At 47.4% G+C, this 25,666-nt stretch overlaps 1 long non-coding RNA gene across 1 annotated transcript; it reads right to left on the bottom strand.

Moving 5' to 3' along the window:
* Nucleotides 1-25,666, bottom strand: LOC145507788 (uncharacterized). The gene is made up of 3 exons (XR_014055125.1): nucleotides 25,565-25,666; nucleotides 4,751-4,928; nucleotides 1-496 (listed from the first exon to the last, which is right to left on the bottom strand). It is a non-coding gene; the product is annotated as an uncharacterized LOC145507788 (long non-coding RNA).

Raw genomic sequence — 25,666 nt, 5'->3', positions numbered from 1 at the left:
TTTTACAGAGCCGTAAATGATTTTATGATAAATAGGAGCCAAGGGTCATGAAATCAGGTTACGCTACCGCCTTCCTCCCCTCAGCCCGAATCCCCATTGGTTTCAATCGAGAAGCAATCCTGGGGGCGTGGAATGACATTTAGTTACATTAAATTGCAAGTGAGCCTTTTCTCCTTGCTGTTTTCCCTGCATGAAATGAGGACAAATGCCCCGTCAGCAGCTCCGAAGCCTCACTCCGCTGAGGGAAGGACACCATTACCCAGGGTTGCCGCCAGCTGATCCATGAGGCTCTGGTCCATCTCCCGGAACCCTGGAAGCCACATATGAATAAGCCAGGCAAAGCAGGTGGTGGGGAGCCAAGCCGCCAGCAACACAAGAGGAAACACTGCCTCAAAACGTGGTCCATGCCCTGAGTGGGCTCAGAAGGCTGGTCAAGTCCTGATACGTGCCTGTCCATTGGATGCAGGGGTGCCCTTGGGAGAGCAGGACTGTCCTCCTGGAAAGTGGGGGAGAAGGGGAGGGACAACTAAGGAGATGTGGTCTCCGGCTCGATGGGTCAGTACCAGTCACACCAAGCGAAGCTGCACTCTGGAGACTGGTGGGCATCTCGGCTACACTGCTTTCTTGGGATCTGGAGAAGTCATCCAAGTTCGTTGCTGAGAAAACCAGTGAAGACTCCATCCCTCAGCTAGACTAGAAGCCTCTAACTTGGGAGATGAGGAAGGGGAACACTTTCTAAAGACAGAGAGAAACTAAATCCAAGTTAAACGTCTTGGGTGAACAAATGAGTCGTTAAGGACAAAGAAAGTGGGAGTCACATGACTTGCCTGGAAAGGAGAGAAAACATTTCCCCTGTATGCACATTTCCCCATTAAGAGAAAATACAGCTCCTACTTGGTCCAAAGACCTGGAACAGAATAAGTCTTCTCATCTGTGGATTCTTTCTTTAAATTTTTTAATAAAGTGTAATCGATACACAATATTATATGTCATAGGTATGCAGTGTAGTGATTCACAGTTTTTAAAATTTATACTCCATTTGTAGCTACTATAATGTATTGGCTATAATACTATAATGTATGTTGTACATATATTCTTGTAACTTATTTATACATAGCAGTTTGTACCACTTTCACGACCACCCCCATATTGTCCCTCCCCTCTCCCCACTGGTAACCACTAGTTTTCTCTATATCTGTGAGTCTGATCCTTTTTTTTCCATTATATCCACTAGTTTGTTGTATTTTTTTAGTTTCTGCATGTCAGTAATAAGTACTTGTCTTTCTCTGTCTGATTTATTTCACTCAGCATAATGCCCTCCAGTTCAATCCATGTTGCTGCTGATGGAAATGTTTCATTTTTAACGACTGAGTAATATTCCATTGTATATATGGACCACAACTTCTTTATTGACTTATCTGTTGATGGACACTTAGGTTGCTTCCATATCTTGGCTGTTGTGAATAATCTTATGTAGATTCCTGAACAGTAAATAAGTCAACCATAATCTTTACTCTCCTTTCTGCCTGTGTCCCAAAGCATCTTGCCCTGTGTCCCAAAGTACCCAAAAAATATCTCCTTGGTCAGTCATTCCCAAAAGAACCCTTGAGTAATTTGGCTGAAACCCTAATCTTGGCTAATGACATTTCACATCTTGAGTGTGCCCCAGACAAGGGGGTACAGCGGTCTCTCTTTCCCAGAGAACAAGGTCAACTGAGATGGGCCAGTCTGGAACATTCAGAAACAGGAACAAGAAATGAGAATTCCAGGAATCACAGATCAAAACTTAGGCTTGGAAAGAAAAATAATTCTACCCTTTTGCAAATGTATTCAGATCTTGAATCTCCACTCAAATACTGTTCCTGGTTTTTTCTAGATAACAAGAAAGCATTGTGCCCAGGTGACACTGCTCAGAAAGGCAGTGACAAATGTGGGCAAAATCAAGATAAAACAAAAGTTTCTGATAAGGGCCCCCAGCCTCTAACCCCTGTTGATGGGAACAGAGCCCCCTTGCTCAGCCATCAACATCCTTGCTGACATCTGCTGCTTGTATAACAACATTTACCTGAAAATCTGGGGGTCCCTTTTCCAGCACTAACAGACATGTATACTACCTGCTCATCTAAGAAAGTAGCCAGGAAAGGAGACAGAGAAGAGTTGCTGGAAACCCAGGTCCTGAGAGATGCCCTGGAAAATCAGGATGTGTCCTTGATCCTGTTTCCGCAGGCGACTCTTAGCTGAGCATCAGAAATTGAGATACAAACACCCATGCTCTAGACAGCATATCCCTCCACTTCTGCCTTCTGCCAGCTCTGCAGAAAAAACACACCACTCCCACCCCCCAGCCCACCACTGCCAAATCAAAACAGACCAGTGTGTACACAGAAGACCTTTTCTCTAATCGTACCACGACACCGTTTGGTCTCCAGAAACCATGGGAAATCAGAAGATGCTGGGAAGCAAGAGCCCCTGGGTGGATATGGCCTAGACTTCATCCATGACCCCTGGGTGGATATGGCCAGGACTCCATCCATAATGCCTGCAGCCAAGGAGACAGGATGCACCATCGCTCCACACTGACTTCCCTAGCACACTAAGCCTCTCCTGCTCCCAGACCATGTGGACCATCTGTTGAAAGTGAGAATTCCCCACAACCAGCCTAGCCCTTCAGACTCAGAACCTCTACACAGGAGACCTAGAAACTTGCCTGTCAAGGCTCCCAAGTGAATCTTCTGAGAGCCCAGGCTTGAGAACCCTGCCTCTCAGTCCTGTGGCTTCCTTTTGGTCCGTGCCTGCACTGATACAAATGCTCTGACACCTTGAGACGCCACACCCTCCAGGCATCTCCTCTGCCCACGTCTCTCTGTGCAGGAAATCCATGTGCTGGGGAGGGAGTAGCCAGGGTGGCTCTGGCCCCCCCTCCTCCAGCTCCTGGAGAAGGTAGCTCCACTGGGGATGCTCCCCAGCCCCTGACCTTCATCACTGTGTAATGACTCATTTAGGGCTATGACCCCACCTGACCTACAGCTCTGTGCACTAGAACCAAGCCTGGCTCGTTTAACACTGGATGGCCATGCCTGGGGACACAGCTAACAACAAGGAGGGGACAAGTGAGAGGTGGGTGGCAGATCAATGGATGAAAGTCCAACAGTCTTATTATCACAGTTCACTGCCTTCTAACTCCTCTGTGGCGATGGTCACCATGTGTCCTGACAGCTACCAGGGCTCTCTTGGACATGGTGCCAAGAGCACCACGTCCGCACAACCACTCGGGGTGTCAGACAGTCAGTGAGGAACTGGAAGGCACCAGCCCCAGAGCCAGCAGGGCTGAGCAGATCCCCAAGAGCCCAAGTTCTCCTGGATCCTCAGGGCACCCAGGTGCCCCTTCTGGGCTGAGCACCTGAAGAAGCCCCATTGCAGCATCAGGGCAGGGGCGGAGGGGCACACAAGCAGCGTGCCCAAGTCCATTCCCTGGATCCACTCAGCAGGGCAGCCCACCTGGCTAAGCATCTCTCCACGGCGCCGGCTCTGAGGACGCACAGCCGAGGGTGGCACAGTAGGACTGGCGACCACACCCCAGTGCCATGGAAGCCACAGAGCTCCAGCAAATGATCCAGCCATCCCTTATCGAGCATCTCTCTCTGAAAAGTTTCACTTGAATAGTTCAGGGGCCTTGTCCTAATTATAGACATCACACACAGATGCCTCCTGCCCCTGATCTCCCAGGTGGAGGGCGTGAAACCAAGCAGGACCCTCAGGGGCTCCTGGGCACAAAATCCTTTCTGTGTTCCTCATTTCTCGATTACAGGAAATAGGCTTCAGTCACCCTTCACTAAGTCAGACATCGCTGAGCATGCTTGCACGAAACCTCCTTGACCTTCCCCGAGTTCCAAAGGGCAGGTTCAGACAGTTGCTAATCAGGGAAGGTAGGGGATGCAGAGACAAGGGAGAAGCAATCAAGAAACAATGGTGCAGCCTTGGGGCAGGTCCTGGTTCCCCCTCAAGGGATGCACACAATATCTTTGAGATGTTCTGCAGATGGCTGAAATCCCCACCAGGTGGGAGGTCAACTGTTTGCTGCCCACAAGCACCTAGACCCCAGACCTGTTGGAACTAGAAGGTTGATGATGCTGACTTGGGATTACCTCACCACCAACCAATCAGGAGAAAGTCCAGGAGCTGACCATGCCCTTTCTAAACCAAGACCATAAAACTCTTCATTACCTCTTCTAGGTTGGGAAACACGGTTTTGAGGGCAATAGCCAGCTGTGCTGCAGTCCATGGGGTCTCAAAGAGTCAGACACGACTAAACAACTGAACAACAAGCCAGCTATGCCCCCCTTAGTCTGGCAAAGTGATAAAGCTATTTTCTACCTCACCCAAACTCAGTCTCCAAAATTCGATTCAGTGTCAAGGTACAGTACTAGGCTGGATTTGGCATCAGGATTGCTCATGAAATGTCACCATAGATATATACACACACAGAGGCTGAGGGGGAGAATCAGAGAGACACAAGGAGAGAGCTATGTACACGAAAATGCAGTTGGAAACCAGAGCCATCAGTCAGGAGAAAATCCCCATGAGAAAACGTGTGTCAGTGGAAACTCATGCATTTTCTGCAAAAAGAAGCTCTGCCGCATGGCTGGGAGGGCAGGTCTGTGCGTGACAGGGGTGGGAGTGATCCAGGAGACCCTCATGTACAAAGAGGGGTCACTGAGGCCTGGGGGGAAGAGGTGTTCCCCAAACTCACCTTCTCAGAGGCGGAGCTGTGGGTCAGCAGCGGGTGGGGGGACCTTGTCGGCAGGAGTCACGTGGCGGCGGGCCCAGGACATCAAGGTCTAAATCAGGCCACTGCATTCACGCAGCTTAGAGGTGCGCTGGAGAAGTCTTCACACAAGGACAGAAAACTGAAGATCCATAGTGAGCGGCTGCTGAGAGAGCAGGATACAGGGAAGGGCGGAACTCAGAGGGTGCCTGGCAGCAGAGGGTATGATGGCCAAGGCCAGCATCCTGGCTGGAAGGACTGGGAGGTCCAGGGGCAGCATTTCAGACAGACACAGTGGTCCAGATTGCAGGAATCTCCACATCGGGAGCCCCTCTCCTTCCAGGCACTTCTGCAGCCCCCATGGGCCAGCAGGCCAATGGGCCATGAGCAGAATAAACATGGAGTATCTAACATCTAACATTGGTGTGAACCCTCCACCAAGAACCACCCACACGCCCCAGGTGGTGAAGCCCCAGCCTGGATCACTGAGTGGCCACGTGGAGCAGACCCCCCTACCCTGCCAAGGACAGGGGCTCGGTCCCCATAGCACAGCCTGGCCTCAACACGGCAGGAAAAAAAATGGTCTATGTTATTAAGTCTCAACCCTGATTTCTAATATTCTCTGTGATTGAATGGGACCCACACTTGAAACACCCTGCCTCGAACCAGAGAGGACTGTTTGTCTCAGGAAAAGCACTTGAGTCCTAAACTAAATAAGCTACTTTTTTCATAGAATCACGTTTACCCAGAAACAACAGCTAAAGACGAAGTACTGTCATTCAGACTCAGGTGTTTGGCAGACGATCCTCAAAATAGATAAAGGGAGCCCATCACTGCAACAGAAACAGAGGAGAGTCTTTGTTGCCAAGAACAGGATTCGGACTTTCAAGCAAGAATTAGAATTTTGGGAAACTCATTTCCACCATGGGTAGCTTGACAATGTTCTAAGACTTTGGGGCTCTTGTGAAGAGGTAGGTAGTGATGTTAACAAATGTGATTTCTCAATAATGAAGTGCACTGTCATGGACAAAACACAGCGAAAGAGTGTTTTCCAAATGACCAACGTACAACTTTACAAAATCACACATGGGGGAACATTCCTTCAAAGAATGGGTTTTGATGCCACAGAAAAGAAAAGTTGTTGATATGGTTTCTGATTGTAACGAAGTTTTAAAAAAAATTCCATCCATCTATTGATGGACATCTAAGGTGTTTCCATATCCTGGCTATTGTAAACAATGCTGCAATGAACATTGGGGTACATGTGTCTTTTTCAATTATGGTTTCCTCAGGGTATATGCCCAGTAATAGCCAATGGGAGGGGCTTCCCAGGTGGCGCTAGTGGTAAAGAACCCACCAATGCAGGAGAATTAAGAGATGTGATTTCCATCTCTGGGCCAGGGAGATCCCTGGAGGAGGGCATGGCAATGCACTCTAGTATTCTTGCCTGGAGAATCCCATGGACAGAGGCACCTGATGGGCTACAGCCTATAGGGCCACAAAGAGTCAAACATGACTGAAGCAACTTAGCAAGCACGCTCACAGACAGTGGGAATTTGCTGTATGACACAGGGAACCCAAAGCCAGTGCTCTGTGACAAACTAGAAGGGTGGGATGGGGAGGGAGGGGACATATGTATATCTGCGGTTCATTCACGTTGATGTATGATAGAACCAACACAGTATTATAAAGTAACTATCCTCCAATTAAAAATAAGATAATTTTTTTAATTCCACTTGTTGACATTTGGTTTAATATCAAAGCAGAATATCTATTATTATTTGTAGACCATATGCAGATCGTCTAGAAAAGCTTTTAAAAGACCCCTTGGTTTTTCAACCCCCTATGTGTGTGAGGCCACATTGTCTTCATATACAGAGAGACCTTGTTTTACTGCACTTTGCATGGACTGTAGTTTTTTCAAACTGAAGTTTCCTGGCAACTCTGTGTCTATCCACACCATTTTTTCCAACAGCATTTGCTCACTTTATGTCTCTGTGCAACATTTTGGTAATTCTCAGTATGTTTCAAGCTGTTTCATTTTATAATATCTGTTAAGATGATCTGTGAGCCATGATCTGTGATGTTACTATTGTCATTGTTTGGAGCACCACGAACCATGACCATATATAATGATGTGTGTGTCCTGCCTGCTCCACTGACCAGTTCTTCCCCCATCTCTCTCTCTCTCCTTGGTCCACACTACTCCCTGAGACACAACAATATTGAAATCGTGCCAGTTCATAACCCTATAATAGCCTCTAAGTGTTCAAGTGTAAGGAAAAGTCACACATCTCTCATTTTAAATCAAACGCTAGAAATGATTAAGCTTAGTGAGAAAGGCATGTCAGAAGCTGAGGTAGCCTGAAAACTGGGCCTTTCGCACCAGTTAGCCAAGCTGTGGATGCAAAAGAAAAGTTCTTGAAGGAAATTAAAAGTGCTGCCCCAGTGAACACACGAATGATAAGCGAGTAGAAGAGCCTTATTGCTGATATGGAGAAAGTTTGAGCTGTCTGGATAGAAGATGAAGTGTCTTAGTCACTCAGTCGTGTCCAGCCCGCCAGGCTCCTCTGTCCATAGAATTCTCCAGGCAAGAATACTGGAGTGGGTTGCCAATTCCTCCTCCAGGAGATCTTCCCAACCCAGGATTGAACCTGGGTCTCCCACATTACAGGCAGATTCTTTACCAGCTGAGCCACCAGGGAAGCCTATAAAAGACAAAACCAGCCACGATGTTCCCTTAAGCCAAAACCTCAACCAGAGCAAGGCTCTGACTCTCTTCAGTTCTGTAGAGGCTGAGAGAGGTGAGAAAGCTGCAGAAGAAAAGCGTGAAGCTAGTAGAGGTTGGTTCATGAGGTTTAAGGGAAGAAGTTGTCTCCACAACATAAAATGCAAAGTGAAGCAGCAGTTGCTACTGCAAAAGCTGCAGCAAGTTGTCCAGAAAATCAAGCTCAGGTCACTAATGAAGGTGGCTACACTAAGCAGTAGATTTTCAATGTAGACAGAGCAGCCTTCTATTGGAAGAAGATGCCATCCAGGACTTGTATAGCCCGAGTTGTTGTTCAGTCACTCAGTCGTGTCTGACTCTTTGTGACCCATGGACTGCAGCACACCAGGCTTCCCTGTTCTTCACTATCTCCCAGAGTTTGTTCAGACTCACGTACATCAAGTAGGTGATGCCATCCAACCATCTCATCCTCTGTCATCCCCTTTTCCTCCTGCCCTCAATCTTCATCAGAGTCTTTTCCAATGAGTTGGCTCTTCCCATCAGGTAGACAAAGTATTGGCACTTCAGCTGTTTCACAGCTAGAGAGAGGAAGTCAATGCCTAGCTTCAAAGGACAGACTGATTCTTGTTAGGGGCTAATGAAGGTGGTGACTTGAAGCTGAAACCAATGTTTATTTACCACCTGAATATCCTAGGGTCCTTAATAATGATGCTCAATCCACTCCACCTGTGCTCTGTAAAGGGACCAACAAAGCCCAGATGACAGCACATCTTTTGACAACATAGTTTACTGAATATTTTAAGTTCACTGTTGAGAACTCCTGCTCAGAAAAAAACGTTTATTTCAGAATATGACTGCTCATTGATAATACTCCTAGTCACCCAAGACCTCAGATGGAGATGAACAATGAGATGAATGTTGTTTTCATGTCTGGGAACACATCAATTTGGCAGCCCATGGATCAAGAAGTCATTCTGACTTTCAAGTCCTATTATTTAAGAAATACATTTTGTAAGGCTATGAGCCTCTTTGTGAGGGTGAAAGAGGAGACTGAAAAAGCTGGCTTAAAACTCAGCTTTCAGAAAACTAAGATCATGGCATCCAGTCCCATCACTTCATGGCAAATGGGGAAAAGTGGAAACAGTGACAGATTTAATTTTCTTGGGCTCCAAAGTCACTGTGGATGGAGTCACCATCCACAGCCATGAAATTAAAAGACACTTGCTCCTGGGAAGAAAAGCTATGACAAACCTAGACAGCGTATTCAAAAGCAGAGACATCACTTTGCCAGCAAAAGTCCATATGGTCAAAGCTATGGTTTTTCCAGTAGCCATGTATGGATGTGAGTTGAACCATAAAGAAAGTTAAGAGCCAAAGAATTAATGCTTTTGAACTGTGGTGCTGGAAAAGACTCTAGAGTCCCTTGGGCTGCAAGGAGATCAAACCTGTCAATCCTAAAGGAAATCAGTCCTGAATATTCATTAAAAGGACTGATGCTGAAGCTGATGCTCCAATAATTTGGCCCCCTGATACAAAGAGCTGACTCATTGGAAAAGACCCTGATGCAGGGAAAGATTGAGGGTGGAAGGATAAGAGGGCAGCAGAGGATAAGATGGTTAGATAGCATCACCAGCTCAATGGACATGAATTAGAGCACACTCCAGTAGATAGTAGAGGACAGGGAAGACTGGCATGCTGTAGTCCATGGGGTCAAAGAGAGTCAGGCACAACTGAGTGACTGAACAACAAATAGCTGCCATGGATGGCAATTCCTCTAATAGATCAGGTTGAAGATAATTGAAAACCTCCTGGAAAGGATTCACCATTCTAGATGCCATTAAGAACATTTGTGATTTGTGGGAAGAGGTCAAAATATCAACATTAACAGAAGTTTGGAAGAAGTTGATTCCAATTCTCATGGATGACTTTGAGGGGTTCAAGACTTCAGTGGAGGAAGTAAATACAGATGTGGTGGAAAAAGCAAAAGAAGTATAAGTAGGGCCTGAAGATGTAGCAGAATTAATGCATCTCAGCATAAAACTTTAATAAATGAGGTGTTTCTTCTTATGAATGAGCAAAGAAAGTAGTTTCTTGAGACATAATCTACTCCTGGTGAAGAGGCTACTGTTCTTGTTGTTTTTCAGTCACTCAGTCGTGTCCAACTCTTTGTGACCCCATGGACTCCAGCATGCCAGGCTTCCCTATCCTTCACACTTTCTCAGTTTGCTCAGACTCATGTCCATTGAGTTGATGATGTTATAAAGATTGTTGAAATTACCATGAAAGTCCTAGAATATGACATAAACTGAGTTGATAAAGCAGCATCAGAGTTTGAGAAGATTGACTCCAATTTTGAAAGAAGGTCTCCTTTGGGATAAATGCTATCAAACAGCATTGCTTGACATGCTTCAGAGAAATTATTCGTGAAAGGAAGAGTTAATTGATGAAATAAACTTCATTTTTGCCTCATTTAAAAAAAATAACCGTGGTCACCTAGCCTTCAGCAACCACTACCTTGGTCAGTCATCAGCTGTCAACATCCAGGCAAGAGCCTCCACCAGCTAAAAGATTACAATTCACTGAAGGCTCAAGTGATGGTTAGCATTTTGTATGGATGTGAGAGTTGGACCATAAAGAAGGTTGAGCACCAAAGAATCGATGCTTAGAATTGTGGTGCTGGAGAAGACTGTTGAGAGTCCCTTTGACTGCAAGGAGATCAAATCAGTCAATTGTAAAAGAAATCAACACTGAATATTCATTGGAAGGATTGATGCTGAAGCTGAAGCTCCAATACTAGGCCACCTGATGTGAAGAGTCAACTCATTGGAAAAGATTTTGATGCTGGGAAAGATTGAAGACAGGAGGAGAAGGGGACAACAGAGGACAAGATGGTTAGATAGCATTGCCAACTCAATGGACATGAATTTAAGCAAACCCCAGGAGATAGTGGAGGCCAGAGGAGCCTGGCATGCTGCAGTTCATGGGGTCGCAAAGAGCCAGACATGACTTAGCGACTGAACAAAACAACAAATTTAATTAAAGTATGTTCTTTTTTATAGGCATAATGCTATTGCACACTTAATAAACTACAGGATAAAGTAAATATAGCTTTCATATGCCCTGGGAAACCAAAAAACTCATGTGACTTGCTTTAAAGGGGTATTTCCCTTGTCACTGTGGTCTGGAGCAGAGCATGCAATGTCTCCCTGGTTTGCCTACGTTTCCAACAAAACAATATGTTGAGACAGATTAAACATAGAAGCAGTTCTGAGAATTCAGATGTCTTCTAGTAAACCAAATAGGATGAGATTTTGCTAAAAGGTAAAGCAAGGCCACTCTTCTCATCAAGGGAGGGGAGAAGGAATATATGATTAGCTTTTGAAAATATTTTATTTATGTTAACAAGCTATGGCATTTAATATTGTTATTTTCAAAATAATAACTGCATAAGTTTTAAATTCCTTCATTTTCATCCTTAGTAAATATAAGTCACTCAGTGTGTCCAACTCTTTGCAACCCCATGGACTGTAGCCCATAGGCTCCTCTGTCCATTGAATTCTCTAGGCAAGAATACTGGAGTGGGTTGCTATTCCCTTCTCCAGGGAATCTTCCCAATCCAGGGATTGAATGAACCCAGATCTCTTGCATTGCAGGTGGATTCTTCACAGTCTAAGCCTCCAGGGATGTCCAAATATCAAATAGATATAACCGCATAGTCAGAAGCTCTTTGGGAACCTCCATACTTTCAGGAGTGCAAAGGGTCTCTGATTAACTTCCCACATGGGTTTCTATGGACAGCTCCAATAAGCCTGGGGACTCCACAAGGGGCAGGACAGTGCTTCACCCTCATGTCTGCGTGGGATCTACAGTCATGACCATGGTGGATGCTATGCAAGTGAACAGAGCACAGTCACCCTTTGGGTAGGACACTCAGAGATCCTCAGATCACAGCCTCCAACAAGATCAGTGGGAGTCTTCACCACCCTTTCCTTCTTGGACCCCTGTGGGAGAAGGAACCACACCTCTCCAGACCCACCCCCTCCAGGGTCTCCCAGAGCCTCCAGACATCCCCCTCCAGGGTCTCCCAGAGCCTCTAGAACTCCCTCCAGGGTCTCCCAGAGGTGCCCAGCCACAGGTAAGTGACCCAGTGGCCATCCGCTTCCCAAACATGAGCTGCTAATTGAGATTTCACTGAAACCAATCAGAAATAATCAATGTGCCTTTTAAATTTTTGAAAAATAATTAAGAATATTGGACTAACCAGCTACACTGTAGGGTAAGTGGCACTTAATTGGCCTCGAATAATCACAATTAGGTGTGACTGACAGAGCAGTGAGTAGAGGATGAAAGATTTCCCAGCCTGAGCTGCTACAGAGAAAGTCCTCACTGTGGACTGGGGGCTGTGTCTTGTCCCCAGGCCTGGAGTTCCAGAAGCCAACAGTCAATCCAACAGTGGGAAAAGAGTGATTATGACCAGGAAAACAAAGGCACTGTGCTTTCATGTGCATTCCTAGTTATCTGTCTGTTACCTGCTGCTTCCACAAAAAGGATTGAGGGGAATCTTTTTACTTTCCTCTTAACATTATTTTATTAACTTCTTTCAGACATAAAGAGATGTGACTTGTGTAAGAAATGGAAAAGCCATAGCCGACCCTAAGTTCTGCCCTCTCTCCACCCCCGGCCACAAGCATCATGGAACAAGATCCTTTTCCTTATTCCAAGGATGTTAAGATATGTGCCTTGACCTTCATTGACTCCCTTTGCCACCTCTGCAGAGCAGAGATGTATTAGGGTTAGTATCAGGGTTACACTCAGCAGCTGCTGTAACAAACAGCACCAAGACATCTGTGGTTTTAGTGCAGTGGAATGTATTTCTTGAGAACCAAAGCATAATTCAGGACAAGCAGTGATCCTGATGGCTCTCCCGGCAGGCTCGTGTATTGTGCCCATCTCAGGATCCTCCCTTCCATCCACACCTGTGTCCATCTGCCAGACTCCATTGTGGTCCCTGACTTACTAAAAGGAAGGCTAGGAGGTAGAGTTCTACCTGGAAGTGGCCATGGCCTCTGGTCGCCAGTGTTCTTCCACTCGGAGAAGGAGCAGCATTAATCACAACCTGATACTGAATTGTGTGTAAGTTGCTGGTCTCCTGTGACCTCCATGAAGAAGAGTGGGACCCACACCCATATGGGCCACATGGTGTTCCTAGGACACACATGACACAGCAAGAACTCAGGGAGAGTTTGTTGAGTGAATAAGTTAAGTGAATAAGAAAAGAGGGCCTCACTAGACAAGAGTTTCTGAATCTAATGAGTGTATTAACATTTTCTAAAAGTTACTTCCTCAAAATTACAAATTTTGTGCATCAAAAGACACTACTAAGAGAATGAAAAGACAACCCACAGAATGGGAGAAAATATTCACAAATCATATTATCTGATAAGGAACTAATGTCTAGCATGTATATAAATATTTAGAGCTCTTAAAACAGCAACAAGAAAGAAGACAATCCAATTCAAAAATGGACAAAGGACACCAAGAGACATTTTTCCAAAGGAGATACACATGTGGCCAACAAGCACATGAAAAGATGGTCCATATTACTGATCATCAGGGAAATACAAATCAAAGCCACAATGAGACACTACGTCACACCCATCAGGATGGCTCCTATTGAAAAAACAGAAAATCACACGTGTTGGTGAGACTGTGGAGAATCCTTGTGTATGATTGAAGGGAAAGTAAAATGGTGCAGCTGCTGTGAAAGACAGTACAGGCATTCCTCCAAAAGTTATGAGAAGAACTGCCATATAACTAGCAATTCCACTTCTAATAAGTGAAAGCAGGAGCTCAGAGCCATTTGTACATCCATATTGACAGCAGCGTTATTCTCAATAGCTAAATGTGAAAGCACCCCCAGTGTCCACCAGCAAATAAATAAAACGGATAAACAGAATGTGGTCCCTCCATGCATGAATTTAGCCTCAAAAAGGCATGAAATTCTGACACCTGCTATAGCCTGGATGAACCCTGAAAACATGCTAGGACTTCCCTGGTGGCAGGGTGGATAAGAATCCAGCTGTCAATGCAGGGGATGCAGGTTCAATCTCTGGTCCAGGAAGACCCCACATGCCATGGAGCAACTAAGCCCATGTACCACAACTACTGAGCCTGCACTCTAGAGCCCAAGAGCCACAATTACTGAGCCCAAGGGCTGCAACTACTGAAGCACTGTTGTGCTCTGCAATGGGAGAAGCCATCGCAGTGAGAAGCCCACACACCATAACTAGACAGTAGCCCCTGCTCGCTGCAACTCGAGAAAGCCCACGTGCAGCAGCGAAGACCCAGCACAGCCAAAAATAAATAAACAAAAATTTTAAAACATGATAAATGAAATAAACCAGATACAAAAGGCCAAATATTGTATGGTTCCAATTACATGAGGTCCCCAGAAGAGGTAATTTCATATACACAGAGAGTAGAAGGGTGTGGGGGCCAGGGGCTGTTTAATGAGGCAGAGTATGTGTTTGGGAAGATTTAAAAGTTCTGGAAATAGATGGTGGTGATGGTTGCCCAACATTGTAAGTGTACTTAATGCCACCGAATTTTGCATTTAAAATGTTTAAAATGGTAAGTTTTATGTTTTGTACATTTTACCTCAAAAAGAGGAAAAATAAAGTTGATTCTTCAGTCAAACAGGTCAGGGAGATGCCACGTGCTTTCAGCTTCCAGTTGTGAAACAGGAAAAGACCGTGAGAAAGAAAACGACTCAGCTCTGTGTTATCCAGTGTTTCCCCAAATCACTGGACCACATCACAGTCTTCATCTTTCCCATTGTGCCTGCTTAACACACTGGGGACCTTTCATCTCGCACCGCCTCCTAAGTGCCCAGCCCTGGGGAAGAAATTTCTGAAACATCAGAGCTGGTCCTGCACCCCTGGACTTCACAGCTCAAGCCAGAAACTGGGACACAGGAAGCCCAGAAGTCTCCAGGCATGATGTAGGATCATTGTTTTCAATCTTATGAGGATGTTGAGAGGGGTGCACTGGTGATTCTTGCCACCCCACCCAGGCACTAACCACACACAGAGGGGGCATCCCAGTCCCTCGGAGCATGGACCCCCAAATGACATGGAGGCAAGCAGGGACAGGCAGATAGGTGGTCTCCACTTCTTCCTCCCAAGTCATTTCACTAGACTCCTGATCACAGCCCCTGCTCAACAGCATCCCAGACAGGATCAGGTATCAGACCTTCAGGGCACACAAGGTCACAGCAGGTCCCAGGTCTTGGGAACAAGCTCGGCTGTGGTATCTCAGTGTCTGCTTTGAAGGTGCGGGAAGAGGGCTTAAAAAGAATCAGCCTCCACCCCACTACTTGCCAGTCCACCTGAGCCTCCCACAGCAGACAGAATCAATCATCCACATGGCCAGTGTTGCCAGCGCCCAGGGCTCACATGGTGCCCCTGGCCACCCCAGGAGCAGCAACAAGCTGCCTCCAGCACTGGCTGCTGTCCTCCCCTCCCAGACAGAGAGCTGGAAGTATGCTCTACACGAGCCTGGGAGCTTTGGGCTCAGAGGGAGTCAGTGAAGGTCCTGGGCAGGGGGAGTTTCATCAACCCCAGGAAAGGCTGCAGGGAAGCCTCTCCAGACTGACTCCCACGTCACCTTTCTCCCTATTTGCAAGGTGGGGGACAGCCCTCCTCCCAAGCCCCTTCCGGAAAGCTGATTCTTCAGCTCATTTGTTGACCAGAGATAAATGCCATCCCCAATTACTAAAATGAGGACAGTTCTAGCAGTATCTACTTAACAGAGTCTTCTGAAGGCCCAATGGGGCCACCTCTGCCTGGCACACAGTAGGTGCTTTATCCGTGTGCATGGGCAAGACTTCTGACATCACACTGGGTGCTTATTCCGTTCATGCCCCAAGCCTGGTGCAGAGGTAATGCTCCCTCACTCAGTCGTGTCTGACTCTTTTGCAACCCCATCAACTGTAGCCCACCAGGCTCCTCTGTCCAAGGGATCCTCCTGGCTAGAATACTGGAGTGGGTCACCATTTCCTCTTCCAGAGGATCTTCCTGACCCAGGGATTGAACCCAGGTCTCCTGCATTGGCAAGTGGACTCTTTACCACTGTGCCATTTGGGAATTTCAGCAAACTGGACCCACAGTGTGGCTGCCCAGTTTTTCTCTGATGTTGCGGTGCCGCTTTGGTCTGCTCCGTGTCCTGGTTTGCAGCGGAGGCTCGGGTGCTTTTTCCCCATCACCGCAGAAGAACCAATACTCTCTCCAGTATGTGGACCACTTTTCACGAAAGAGAGGCAGAAACCACAGGGCACGCTCCCCTGGACCTTCCAATTTATCAGCTGCTTTTGCTGGTCATCTCACTTGAGTCTCAAGGGCCAGGGCCAGGAGAGCAGCCAGTGTCTCTGCCTACATTTTCCAGATGATGGAGCTGGGTCTCAGAAAGGTTAAGTGACTTGCCCAAGGTTACCCAGCTAATTGGGGAGGGCAGAGCTGGCTTCCCAAGCCGGGTCCTTTCACCTGGGCCTTTTCCATCCAGCAGTCTCAAGAGCTGCTTCCACCTGGGAGACTGAGTGAAGGTTCTCTGAGTCATTCTCCGTACATGTTTTCTTTTCCAAAACACTTCAGGGGGAGGCACCTGCTCTGGGAAAATAATAATTGACTGCATCAGACTCAAAATGGTGTGTAAGGGCCACACACACATCCCAGGAGGGATTCCAAGGGCTGTTCAAAATGTGCTTCATCAGATCAGGGACTTGGGATAGCTGCTCTGTGCAGCTCACCACAATATTGTGACTTCCAAGAATATATATATATATATACACACACACATACATGTATATGTTTCCCAGGTGGCTCAGTGGTAAAGAATCCGCCTGCCAATGCAGGAGACACGGGTTCATTCCCTGGGTTGGGAAGATCCCCTGGAAAAGGAAATGGCAACCTGCTCCAGTATTCTTGCCTGGAGAATTCCAAGGACAGGGAGCCTGGTGGGTTAGAGTCCATGGGTTAGTAAAGAGTGGGACATGACTGAGCGACTGAGCATACACACACATATAAGTGGTCATTCAGGTGGCCAACTCAATATACTTTTCTCATATATATTGGTATTTGTCCATACTTTCTGGCTCACAGCTCTCAAGGCTCTTGGAATTTCCTGAACAAGTAGAGCAGTAGGATAATATTTGGTCTCTCATTCTCAGTCCCTGAAGACCCTTCAGGGAAGATGACTTTAAACCCTACCCCAGGGTGGGGCTGGTCACCAGGAGAGCCCACACTGTGAATGGAGAGTTGGAACTTTAGTCTCTCCCCTGATCTCCTGAAGAGCTGGAGGTTGAATCAACCACACTGGCCAGTGATGTAGTCAATCATGACTTTGTAATGAAGCCTCCATAAAAACCCAGAAGAGAAGCTTTTTGCTGCTTTTGTGGAGAGCTTCCAGAAAGGGGAGCAGAAGGCTTCCACGTGCCATGGTGTTGGCCCCAAATTTACGATGGCAGAACATCCTTTGTTTGGGAACGTGTCCTGGGAATCCTTCATCCAGCTGTTGACTTGTACCCTTTAATATCTTTCATAATAAATTGGTCATCAAGTGAGTAAACGGGCTTTCCTGAGCCTGTGAGCAATTTCAGCAAATTAATGAAAACTTAGGAGGGGGCCATGGAAGCCTCCAGTTTATAACCTGTCGGTCAGAAGCACAGGTGACAACCCATGTTCAGAAATGACATCTGACATGGAGGGTGGACTTGTGGGACTCAGCCCTTAAACTGTGGGATTTGATTCTCTCTCTGGGTAAATAGGGTCAGAATCGAGTCAAATTCTGGGGCACCTGCTGGCATCTGAGAATTGCTTGTTGGTGTGGGGAAGCTGCCACACACATACATATGCATACACAGAGACATATAGACACACATGCACACATGTACACAGACATACATACACACAGAGAGACATACATGGATGCACATATACACCTACACACATGCACACACAGATATACATGCAGACACACATGCACACACATACACAGATACACATGCAGATACAGACACATGCACAGACACATACACACACATGCATATGCACAGGAAGATATGTAGCCACACATGCACACACATAATATACACAGATGCACATATATGCACATGCACACACACAGATACACATGCAGACGCTCACACATGCACACACAGAGACACAGGGATACACATACATACACACATACAGAGACATACTTGCACACACAGACACATCATGTACACATAGACACAGAGACACATATGCATGCACAGAGACATGTACATATACACATACATACACAGATACATGGACCCACACACACACCCACACTGAAGGCATGGGCCCAGGGCCCTTTCACACTCACGCCTGCTCCTGTCTGCTTTTCCAGCCCATTCCATGCTCCTGAGACTTCACCAAGGGCAAAGTAGCCTGGAGGTTCCCCGAGGATGCAAGATGCACTGACAGCCTTGAAAAGGCTCCTCCTGCACCCAGTGCCCCTGCCTCCCTGCCTTCGATGTGCTCACAGCTCAGGGCAAGTGCAGTTTGGCTGCTCTGAGTCCATCAAGGAGCAGCCTGACATTTTCATTTCACAGATCTGACATCCGACTTCAGACTGCTGGGTTCTGTCCAAGCAGATTGGCTTCCAGGGACGGCGGGCCCACACCTCCTGCAGAAACACACTTCACTGGTAGGATGGAAAGGCGGCCACCAGTGAAAGGCTCGTAGGTCTGGACACCATCCTGATGAAGTGTGGAGGCAGCTCCTTTCCCAACAGGTCTGTTATCAGGCCTGTTATCAGGCTGCCGTCACTCCACCTCCTGCCTCGCCCAGGGCCCTCCTGCCACCAACACCTTGTTGAATGTCTAAAGTAGTGGGAGCAGCTTGAGAGGTTGCCCAGCCAAGGAGCCCCTCTAGGGCCATGCTTCTCTGAAATGTATTGATTTCTGTTCCACAGTTCAAGACAACTGTGCTGCTTGCGCTTAGTCGCTCAGTCATGTCCAACTCTTCACGACCCCATGTATTGTAGCCCCCCAGTCTCCTCTGTCCATAGGGTTTCTCCAGGCAGGAATACTGGAGTTAGTTACCATGCCCTTCTCCAGAAGATCTTGCCAACCCAGGGGTCAAACCCAAGTTTCCTGCATTGCAGGCAGATTCTTTACCAGCTGAGCTACCAGGGAAGCCCTCAAGACAACTAACCTGGATCATAAAAGCCAGAGTGGGGGCTGTGACATCAGGTGGGGTTTTCTGGCAAGGGCCTCTTTGGTTGGAGAATTAACCAATGATCCTCCCCAAGATGTTTCAAAGAGGAACCAGTGAGACAGGACAACTCACCCTGACTGGGCACAGGCTGCCACCCTCCACGGTGGAAAGAACAGAGTCATGTGCGGGCCCTCCTGGGCCACCTCCAGGCCCACATGCTTATTTGTGGCTTTGGGGAATGTGCTTGTCAGAGAGAGATGGAAGAAGGGCTCCCTAAAAGAAGTTTCTGACTCCGGGCCCCATGTACCAGCCCTGGGACTCATCAAGGAGCAGTAACTGATTCAGCAGCAACCTTCCCAAACCCCGGGGGCACTGGGACAGACCTTTGCACACAGAATCAAGCTGATGTGAGGTCATGTTGGAATTGGTGGGCCCTAGTCCAGCAACTAGTGTCTTCATAAGAAGGGGATCTTAGACATTGACACACAGATCCACACAGAAAAGGAAGCGATAATGACATTGGTGGCAGTATCAACAATCCTGGGTCCCCACAGACCACCCATCACAAACCTCCAAGAAGAAAATTCTAGTTTTTCATCTGCATCATTCAGGAGCATCTGGTGGGTCCTTCGAGTGGCTAAGCGACACCGTATAGAAACTGTCATCTTCATCCGATCATCAATATCAATGAACACATTAGCACCAGGATCTGGGAGAGGAGCCCGGGGATCACTCCTTAGAGGAGACCAGCCCTGCCCACACCTCAACCCCAGCCTCAAGGCCTCCAGAGCTGGGAGAGAACACATTTCTGTTGTCTTAAGCTCCCAAGTTTGCGATGTTCTGGAGAAAAACTAAGCAGAAAATGAAACCCACAGAGTGGGGCGTGGCCACTACATCACAGAGAGACAAGCTGGGACCTCAGACCAGGGACCATCAGCTACAGTGCTTGCACTTGGACATGCCTCTTCTTGGGCAACAAAATATAAAGAAACTACAAGGGACTAAAAATAGCTGCCTGCATGCACAGTTGGGAAAATTGTTAAACAAGGTACAAAAAGACTAAAAGCCCAACTGCCACTTCTGAAAAGCCAGGAGCAAAACCAGGGTGCTGGCAGCCCCAGGAAACCCACACACACCCTCTAAGTTCCAAGTCTCCCCTGTGCCTCCCATGCAGAGCTCAGTAAGACCCCTGGAACCTCTCCATCTTCCTCTAGGACGCCCCCAGGGCCCCCTCAACACTGACAGCCCCTCTGCTGTGCCCTCAGCCTTATAACCATGGCATTTTACAGCTGGGGGGCATCTGGTCTTTTTCTGATTCTTTCTCACTCAAACAGTGTTCAAGGCTCACGTATTCCACGTGCCTGTCAGGGGCCATCTTCATAAGTGTGGGGAGGCCATTGTGAAGGATAAAACTGACTTGGAGGCTCAATCCTGTGCTCCTCTCTTAAGGGATGACACCCAGGGGGCCACACCACCCAGCTCCCTGCTTTCCTACTATTGCTAATCAGGGTTCTTGGACTCCTTAATCAATAGAAATTGATAAGAGGTCAGACAGGAAACTCAAGCAAGGCTTCATCGGGACCCCTGCTGCAGCAGGAGGGACAGAGAACATGAAACAGGTTCCCTCGCTGGCCTTCCGAGGGGGTGGAGCTTGTCCCTTACATGGGGTGAGGGTGGAGGTGTGTCCAGGGGTCTGGCCGGAGGGGTGGCTTAGGTGGTTTGCCCACCCCATCAGTGGTGTACCCTGAGGTACCCTGCTTTTGCTCCCCGCTCTTCAGAAGCAGCAGCTGGACTTTTTGGTCTCTTTGTATCTTGTCTTTAATTTTCCTCAACTGCGCATGCACATAGTTATTTTTAGTCCTTTACAGCTTCTTTGTATTCTGCTGCTGGAGGAGACGTGTGTCCAGCTGCAAGTACTGCAGCCAAGGGTCCCAGGTCCCAGCCTGTCTGACTGCCAGGCAGCAGCCCAGCCAGACTCTGGTTTCTGTCTCTGCTTGGCTTTTTTCCAAGGAGGAGGGGCTTACGTTTCTTTGTTCCTTGAGATGAGCCCATCATCCTCTCTAGGAGTCAATTCCAAGGGGTGCCTTGCAATCCCCCAGGTGGGGTCCCTGGCTCATCTGCCTGTCTCATGGGGTGGAGTGTCGTTCCTTCGTGGTGGATGCAGAGCTTCATTTCTGGGAGTGGGGCTGGGCCAGGGGACAGACGCCCTCCTACAGCTCCCGACTGTCACCTTCCCTGGAATCAGAGCAAGAGGGCTCACTTTCCTCAACCCACCTGGAGAGCTGCAACACTAGGATCAAGGGCAAACATGGAGAATGGTCCTAATTGCGAGGCCCCAAAGCACCTGATAAATCAGGCAGCAGGAAGCCTTCCTCTTAAACCCCTGGTTCAGTGGTGGCCTCACTGCATCACATAAAGTGAACTTGGAAGGTCTGGTCCTTCCACTTAATCAGCTGTCCCCCCAAGGCCAGGGCTTAATCTGACAGTTCTGATCAGAAATTTCAAGACCATCTGGTTTCCAAGACACTGAAAGTCCCTCCAACTACTGAGATGATACGCGGGCAGGCACAGCAGACCCCAGAGCCTCCTGTTGGGCTCAGGGAATGAGGCAGTGGAGCTGTGACAGCCAGGTGTGGACACAGCCAAGTGCCAGCCTCACTCAAGGTGGGGGCAGGGCCAGGAGTCCAGGCCCTGCCTGGGGCTACCCATCTCCCTCCACCACCTTTGCTGGTTGCAGAGGCTTCTTGATGTCTGAAAACAGATCAGTGGTTTCCAGCTGACCTCTGACTTGCTCCTCCCTCTCCTGTTCTTCATGGGCTAATACTTTCCATCCACAAGGCCCATCTCCCCTGCCTCCCCCTCTCCTACCCCTATCATGAGCCTTCACGTCCACCTTTGTCCTATTTACACGGAAGGCTGGACAGAGCTCAGTCTCTCTGGAAGGGAAGCCTCCACCACTAACCTTCCCTCTCCTCCCATCCCTTCACCCCCCAAAAAAACCCTGCTTTCACCCTAATCTCTCAGGGTGATAACCTCATAGTCTGATCAGCACATCCTCCTAAAATGTAAATGCATAGTTCAGTTCAGTTGCTCAATTGTGTCCGAATCTTTGCGACCCCATGGACTGCAGCATGCCAGGCTTCCGTGTCCATCACCAACTCCTGGAGCTTGATCAAACTCATGTCCATAGAGTTGGTGATGCCATCCAACCATCTCATCTTCTGTCATCTCCTTCTCCTCCTTCCTTCAATCTTTCCCTCCATCATGGTCTTTTCCAATGAGTCAGCTCTTCGCATCAGGTGGCCAAAGTATTGGAGCTTCAGCCTCAGCATCAGTCCTTCCAATGAATATTCAGGGCTATTTCCTCTAGGATTGGCTGATTTTATCTCCTTGCAGTCCAAGGGACTCTCAAGAGTCTTCTCCAACACCACAGTTCGAAAGCATCAGTTCTTCAGCGCTCAGCTTTCTTTCGAGTCCAACTCTCATATCCATACATGACTGCCAGAAAAACCATAGCTTTGACTAGATGGACCTTTGTCGGCAAGGTAATGTCTCTGCTTTTTTAATATGCTGTCTATGTTGGTCATAGCTTTTCTTCCAAGGAGCAAGCATCTTTTAATTTCTTGGCTGCAGTCACCATCTGCAGTGATTTTGAAGCCCAAGGAAACAAAGTCTCTCATTGTTTCTCCATCTATTTGCCATGGAGTGATGGGACCGGATGCCATGATCTTTTTTGAATGTTGAGTTTTAAGCCTACTTTTTCACTCTCCTCTTTCACTTTCATCAAGCGGCTCTTTAGTTCCTCTTCACTTCCTGCCGTAAGGGTGGTGTCATCTGTGTATCTGAGGTTACTGATATTTCTCCCAGCAATCTTGATTCCAGCTTGTGCTTCATCCAGCCCAGCATTTCTTGTGATGTACTCTGCATATAAGTTAAATAATCACGGTGACAATATACAGCCTTGAAGTACTCCTTTCTCAATTTGGAACCAGTCTGTTGTTCCATATCTGGTTCTAACTGTTGCTTCTTGACCTGCATACAGATTTCTCATGAGGCAGGTAAATGCATAGCAAAAACAGAATAGAAGTTCATATTCAGTGGTGTATAATCAAAGTGATGGTCTTTCCAGTAGTCATGTATGTATACAGTTGTGAGAGTTGGGCCATAAAGAAAACTGAACATGGAATAATTCATGCTTTCAAACTGTGGTGCTGGAGAAGACTCTTGAGAGTCCCTTAGTTAGCAAAGAGATTAAACTAGTCAATCTTAAAGGAAATCAACCCTGAATATTCACTGGAATGACTGATGCTAAAGCTGAAGTTCTAATACTTTGGCTACCTGATGCGAAGAGCTGACTCATTGGAAAAGATCCTGATGCTGGGAAAGATTGAGGGAGGAGGAGAAGGGGACGACAGAAGATAAGGTGGTTGGATGGCGTCACTGACTCAATGGACATGAATTTGAGCAAAGTCTGGAAGATGGTGATGGACAGGAAAGCCTGGCATGCTGCAGTCCATGGGGTCAAAACCAGTCAGGCATGACTTAGCAACTGAACAGCAAATTCAATGTTTTAACTCAAGAAGCGAGCTATGTGTGAATTTCAGGAACCACTGAGTCACTGGGGAGGGTCTGTGGGCAGGAATACCTTTGCTGCTGCTGCTAAGTCGCTTCAGTTGTGTCCGACTCTGTGCGACCCCATAGACGGCAGCCCACCAGGCTCCCCTGTCCCTGGAATTCTCCAGGCAAGAACACTGGAGTGGGTTGCCATTTCCTTCTCCAATGCACGAAAGTGAAAAGTGAAAGTGAAGTCATTCAGTCATGTCTGACTCTTCGCGACCCCATGGACTGCAGCCTACCAGGTTCCTCCATCCATGGGATTTTCCAGGCAAGAGTACTGGAGTGGGGTGCCATCGCCTTCTCCGGAATACCTTTGGGTACCCCCCCAAATCCCACCATCTTCTCTTCTTGACACACACACAAAAATGACTTCAGTGAGAAAGACCTGATCAAATCCTAGTGTCCCAACAAAATGGTCACACAACCCCATTTATTTTCTCAGCTCCCTTGTCTATGAAATTGGTGTCCTGGTGCCTCCCTCACACATGCAGGGCTTAGGAAACTCTCGAGTGCTGTCATCTGTGTTTGTAAACCTAAGAGCACATCCAAAAGGTAAGAGGTGCTTTTATTCATTTGATCAAACCTTTGTGGAGTGCCTAGGGGGTGTGCCAGCCAAGACCTGGGCCCCAGCAGGCAAAGCCCCACCCAGTCCACCAGCGCTGTCCAAATAAAGTCCCTCTGTGTGGTCCTCTTCACTGGAGATCAAAGGTCTGGCTTTCCAGCGCAATCCTGAAGGCAAAGAGCTGGAAGATGGACGTCTTTAGATTTTAATCTCCCCAAAGTTAAGCTGGGAGGATGAGATGGTTAGATAGCATCACCGACTCAATGGGCATGAACTTGAGCAACTCTGGGAGAGAGTGAAGGACAGGGAAGCCTGGTGGGCTGCAGTCCATGGGATCACAAAGTGTCAGACATGACTCAGTGACTGAACAACGACAAAGCTAAGCTGTCCTGATGCTTGGGAGGTTGAGTGGATTTCCAAAAAGCTAGCAGTCACAAGGAAGGATGTGAAGGACCATGTCATAGTGCAGGATCCTGGACAAGACAGAGGGTGCTGGTCTGGTTATATCATGAACACCTCACTCATTCCTCAGGGATCCCAGGATCCAGAGTCCTTGGGACCACTCTGTCCCCATCCTCCTGCATCTCATAGCAGGAAATTCTCCGGATGATTTGAAGACATCAGTTACAGCAGGTCTCACACGCCTTCATCCACATGGGTCTCTAATCAAATGATGATGAAGTGGATGCTGTTAAGCTCTTACTAGCGGTAACAGTATTTTAAAATAATAGAATATTTTACATCAATAAACCCAATATTTTAGAATATTTGTCACTTCAGCTTCCAACTGGCATCTGTGGTTTCCTCCAGCCATTAGTTATGCTGAAAATTGGTGTAATAGTCAGTTTCTGTTGCAGTAACAAACATCTTGATACCTCAAAGGCTTACAACAAAAGCAGTTATTTCTTCTATTTACCCAAGGGCTGTAGATCAGCTGTGGCTCTGCTGGGCTCTGTTATGTCCTAGTGGGTTGTGCAGAGCTACATGTGTCTTTTTTCTGGAAACCAGGCTTAAGGAACACCCCAAATCTGGACCTGCTACCCTCATGGTGAAGAATAGAAGCAAGAACCACAGAGCTGAGCCACGTGTGTACACGTAAACTTCTGTCTGGAAGGGGCTCTAACACATCCATTCACATTCTTTGGCCAAAGGAAACCCCAAGGCCAAGCTCAAAGTCAGATCTGACAAGAAAGTGCCTGCAGAAGAGCATGGACAGGAGAAGGAGGTGTCATGAGCTGAACTGTGTCCCCTAAAACTCATACACTGAAGTGCTAACCCTAAGAACAATCAGGTGTGACCTAGTTTGGAAAAAGAGTCATTACAGATATAATTGCATGCATGCTGTTGCTTCAATCATGTCCAACTCTTTGTGACCCTATGGACCAAAGCCTGTAAGATTCTTCTGTCCATGGGATTCTCCAGAAAGGAATACTGGAGCAAGTAGCCATGCCGTCCTCCAAGGGATCTTTCCAACCCAGGGATTGAACCCATGTCTCATTATGTCTCCTGCATTAGCAGGGGGGTTCTTTACCACTAGTGCCACCTGGGAAATCCACAGATATAATTAGCTGAACTAAGATGAGGTCATACTGAAATAGGCACTGATAAGACTGGTGTTTTTATTAAAAGGGGAAATTTAGACATGCACATACCCACAGGGAGAATGCCATGAAGAGATGAAAGTAGAGTGATGCATCTACAAGTCAAGGATGGACAAGTATCACCAGGAATCTAGAGGAGAGACATGGAACCTC

The sequence above is a fragment of the Giraffa tippelskirchi genome, chromosome 5 (assembly GCF_054371585.1).
Source record: "Giraffa tippelskirchi isolate mGirTip1 chromosome 5, T2T-mGirTip1v1.2.pri, whole genome shotgun sequence".
In the NCBI taxonomy this organism is placed as follows: Eukaryota; Metazoa; Chordata; class Mammalia; order Artiodactyla; family Giraffidae; genus Giraffa; species Giraffa tippelskirchi.
The sequence above is the reverse complement of the archived record's forward strand: the minus strand, read 5'-3'. Positions and strand labels throughout refer to the sequence as shown.